The 5,208-nt window shown below is 39.3% G+C and overlaps 1 long non-coding RNA gene across 1 annotated transcript; it reads left to right on the forward strand.

Annotated features, from left to right (window-relative positions):
- Positions 1-3,753: 3,753 nt before the first annotated feature.
- LOC120417934 (uncharacterized) lies at positions 3,754-4,535 on the forward strand. The gene is made up of 2 exons (XR_005605530.2): positions 3,754-4,229; positions 4,300-4,535. It is a non-coding gene; the product is annotated as an uncharacterized LOC120417934 (long non-coding RNA).
- The last annotated feature ends 673 nt before the right edge of the window (positions 4,536-5,208 follow it).

Genomic DNA, 5,208 nt, shown 5'->3' on the forward strand with positions numbered 1-5,208 from the left:
TTATAGACTCGAAAGAAAATGAATTTTTCAACTTTTTACGAGTTCATAACGTGCATGTTGCTGTTATAACCGAAACATTTTTAAAAACTGGCATTTATTTGAAAAGTGATCCAGATTATAAAGTTATAACCAATAACAGAATGAATCGAAATGGCGGTGGAGTTGCAATAGTTATCCACCGTAGTATGACTTATAGCACGTTACGTGACTTTAAGTTAAAAGTTATTAAAAGTTTGGGCATTGAACTTGAAACTTCTTTTGGGAAAATTATGATTGCAGCTGCATATTTGCCTTTCCAATGCACTGGGGAAAATAAAAATTATTTCAAAGGGGATTTGAATAAACTTACTCGGCATAGATCTCCATTTTTGATCATCGGTGATTTTAATGCCAAACACCAATCTTGGAATAATTCAAAAGTAAATTCCAATGGTAAAATTCTATTCAGAGATTGCACTTCTGGTCTTTATTCGGTTTTATACCCGAATAGGCAAACTTGCTTTTCTTCTGTTAGAAATCCATCAACAATAATTGATCTGGTTTTGACAAATCAAAGCCAGTATTGTGGTCCTTTAGCGACTCATGCTGATTTTGATTCTGATCACCTTCCAGTAACTTTTTTAATTTCTCATGAAGCAGTTATCAGACCCAATAGTTCTGTGTTTAATTACCACAAAGCTAATTGGGACAGGTATCAGCATCATATTGAGAATAATTTAAATCATGATTTTGTTTTAGAAACCAAAGCTGATATTGATTCAGCCTTGGAATCTTTAACTAATGCAATTTTGGATGCTAGGAATATTGCTATTCCTAAAGTCCAAGTCAAATTTGATTCTCCCATTATTGATGACGATCTTCAGCTTCTGATTCGTCTGAAAAATGTTCGCCGAAGACAGTATCAACGTTCTCGTGATCCTGCACTGAAGCGAATTCAAAAAGATTTGCAAAAGGTTATTGACCACAGATTCACTCTCCTGCGAAATGAAAAGTCAAAGTAGTTATGTCACAGACATAACCGGAATGGCGTAGACTACGTAAAGTTTTGATATGTGAACACAGAGTTTTCCATTTCTTAATTTTGATGAATTAGCTAGACACTTGAAATACATTATCGTAATAAGATCGTGAATGCTATCGGTAAATTAAATCGGACCGTGTACGTACCGGTTGTTCAAATTGACTTTTACTAGTAAGAGATGGCAAATCTAATGCGAACAAAACCGCAGCTACCATGTAAACATACTTTGAATGTGTTGATAAATCTTTGACTAGACAACATCGAATGGAGGAAGGAAAGAGAAGAACGAAAAACGATTTTTTCGCGATCCGAATGAATGTTTGGTAGCAAAATGAGGGGGAGGGAGAGGGGTTGGGGGCGAGAGCAGCCTCAGAAAGCTGTGCAGTCTGTCGCCCCCGAAAACCAAAATTTGTTCCTGAAATTTAAACTGTAATTATTCATTGCGCTGCCTCGCCCTGGGTGGGACGAGGGACGGGGAGTGAGGCAACTCCTAAGAATTGGGAAGTTTAACAACTAGAATTTGGTAGTTTCACAACCACGGCTTGACCCACGAGAGGCAACTTTTTGGCGAGAAGGCGGGCGCGCGCCTCATCTTGTTGCTGCCTCGTCCCGGGTGGGACAATCCAAACGGTCCGGCCATCGAGAGGCGACTGGCTGACGGTGACGACGAGAAGGCAATGCATACTTCTTTTGCAGTTCTGGTCCCTCTCTCTCCTGCTGCTGCTCTGGTCTCTCTTCTGCTGCTGCTGCTCTGGGCTGAGCTTTCCTGCTGCTGCTGCCGGTCCGACGTCTGAGACGAGAATGATAGAATGGGCTGAGCGCGCGTTCTTATATATGATTTCGGTCCGCTACTTTCCCTCCTTTTTCGCGACCGACACTCGGTCGCGTTGCTCGAGTGATTTTCCCGATTTTCCCCTCAAAATAGGTACTTGAAATTCTCGTCCGTGAGTGGGAAGCGCTCATTTTGCTTGCAAAATCTCTGCATTTTGAAAACATTTTAAAACATTGAATTGTTTCAATAGTAAAACTATTTTGCCAACAATGAAAGTTTTATAGCAAATTGCTGAATAATTTTCGAATCGAATGGAACATAAATCGTGTCGATTCGATTAGAGGGAAGGAAGATATAAGCATTTGACGGATGACGCAGTATTCCAGGGCCTTCGGTCCGGGTTTTTTGGAATGGCACCCCAGTACCTTCGACAAAGACGTAGTCTACGTCAAAAGTTCGCAAGAGATGTCGAACAAATTAAACCTTATTCCAAACCTTTTTGGAAACTTTCAAAGGTTCTTAAGAAACCTCGAAAACCAATCCCTTCTTTAAAAGATGGTGAAGAATTTTCATCAGATGAAGTTTTTAATACGGGTCTGAATGAAATAAAATCTATTATCAAAAAAATTAAAAATATGAAAGCCCCTGGTGAGGATGGCATTTTTTACATATTAATTAAAAAATTAAAAAAGCAACTTTAAGTAGCTTGGTCAAAACTTGCAACAAATATTTTGATTTGGCATACTTTCCCAGAAGTTGGAAAAATGCCAAAGTAGTTCCGATTTTGAAACCGGATAAAAATCCTGCTGAAGCCTCAAGCCCATTAGTTTGCTTTCATCTATTAGTAAATTATTCGAAAGAATAATTCTTAATAGAATGATGACGCACATTAATGATAATTCAATTTTCGCTGATGAGCAGTATGGATTTTGCCTTAGGCATTCCAAAGGCATTCAACTACTCATCAGTTGTTGAGAGTTTCAAATTTGATTCGAAGCAACAACTCTGAGGGCTATTCTACTGGCGCTGCTCTTCTAGACATAGAAAAAGCTTTTGACAGTGTTTGGCATAAAGGTTTGATTGCGAATTGAAAAGGTTTAATTTTCCGATTTATATCGTGAAAATTATTCAAAATTATTTGACGGATCGTACTTTGCTATCAGAATAGCAAATCTGATCAACTACTTGTACGTGCCGGTATCCCTCAAGGAAGCATTTTGGGGCCAATTTTATACAATATTTTTACTTCTGACTTGCCTGATTTACCCCCAGAAATCACTTTTTGCTGATGATACAAGCATCTTCGCCAAAGGTAGAAGCCTTCGTGTCATCACAAGAAGATTACAAAAAAGCTTGGAATTCTTATTTGAAAGAATGGAAAATTAATCCAAATGCTGCAAAATCTCAACTTATTATTTTCCCTCACAAACCAAGGCGATGACCTATACATGTTAGGATACCAACATTTTCGTAATTGAAATACGCAACTTTTGGTACCATAACATCTATTGGTCATCGCTGAAATTTTAAAGTTATCGCAATTTTAGTGAAAAAAGTTGATTTCTTCCCGTTTTCGTCATTTTCCCATTTTTGCGCGTGGCGCGTCGAAAAACCCAGTTTTTATTTTCAAAAAATCGTATGTCAGAGTATCGAAAACACAACTTCACCAATTTTTGATATGTGAAATTTTCCGAGGAATCCGATAAAAATATTTTCAGACAGGCTCTTGGTCCCGAGACCTTCAAAACAGCATTTTAAGTTTTCATACGACCTTTTCAAATGTCAAGCTAGATTTTTGAAACTTCTTACTATTTTTTCCAATAGCCAAACTAATCATCTTTCACTTGCGTCTAGGACAGCTAAAATCGGATAAAATGGCGCGGAGATATGATTTTTTGAAAAAAGTGGTTTTTGCGAAAATCGATGAAAATTGCCATTTTTCGAACCACCCTAACACGGCGTAGGTCACCCTAATCATAGATTATTAATCAAGTAGATGTCCCACTTGGAAGTTGCTCCATATACCTAGTTGGCGACACCCCTTTAGCGCTCTGCGCGCCGCCATCGTCAATTTACAGGTACTAAATTGGAAAACAAAATCATAGTACTCTTTGCACTTGCCTGTAGAAAAATTGTTTTGTTTTTGACAAAGTGTCACCAAGTTTGGTTCAACACGTCCTTTAATAAATTATTTCTGTAAATTACCTTTTTAAATCCCAAAACACATGAAAAGATCGGCTACCAGGTGTGTACTCTAGCAGGGCAAGTAGCAGTGGCAGCAGCAGTAAAAAATCCGACTAAAATAAAAGAACCGGAAAGGGAGGAAATGACTCTCTTCAAGCCGAACACGGCCAGTTCCCACTCAATGCCGAAACCTCTGCGGGTTTGCACCACTCCCCCGGCCAGGTAAAAAAGACTCGAGTGGTGGCAACGAAGGTTAGACTACAGTCCGCTCCTCAAAAAGATGCTGCTTGGTATATGCCTCATTTTATTTATTTTTTTCCAGACAAAAAGAACTTTATGTAAAACTTTTACCAAAATGCAGCGCAAGAATAGACAAATAAATCTAACGCTAATCCCGCCATTCAAGTGCATAAGATTTAAAGAGGCCACCTCCGACTTTTAAACTACCTGGCTGACATTGAACCGCAAGAATAATCTTTTGCGTTGGGAAAAATTCTGGAGCTGCTCCAAAATCTAGACAAATAAAATTTAATCAGCATGTAGGTGTATGATATCCTTTTTATTGGGTCAACTTTTTATTATTAATTAACAAAGTAAAACTGGAAACAGTTGCATCAGAAATCGGGGCATTTCATCATGGTACCCAGCATGTGTTTAGATTAGACTTCTGTTTCCGCTCGCTTCCGGCAAGTTAGTAGCTATTCTGGCAACGGAGGATTGTCGCACGCCGTGGTTCTTGTAAAAACCGGGTCCCAGGAAAAGCTTTGTTAGAGTTCTATTCTCACGAGAAAGCTGTGGCCTCTAGAAGCGCCGACAGTTACGGTCAGATTCTAGAACCCTGCACAGTTTCTGGTTGATGTGGTGGAATGATTGGCAGGGTCTTCTTAATCAGGTTAAGAGTGCAACCAGAAGGCCTGAAAAAATAAATTTTCTCATAAGCAATTGTTCTGTTCAACTTTCTGCTACTCACATGCTAATACACACCTCGCTAACACGTCTCCCAGCTGAACGGGTGGTTCCGTCGGAGGAATCGGCTCCGTTCGCGGGATTTTCGGTGGTCAGAGATGACCGCACCGGATTGTTCTCAAAGAAAAAAAACCAACGATTTGAAGTCCCACTTGTTGGTGAAAGTTTGCAAAGCAGCTGTTGCTACGATGCAACCGTGACACTTGAACTGAAACCGGGGAAAATTAATTTTCCCTTTGGAAACATCGAAAAGTAGTACCTGTGA

The sequence above is a fragment of the Culex pipiens genome, unplaced genomic scaffold (assembly GCF_016801865.2).
Source record: "Culex pipiens pallens isolate TS unplaced genomic scaffold, TS_CPP_V2 Cpp_Un0175, whole genome shotgun sequence".
NCBI lineage: Eukaryota > Metazoa > Arthropoda > Insecta > Diptera > Culicidae > Culex > Culex pipiens.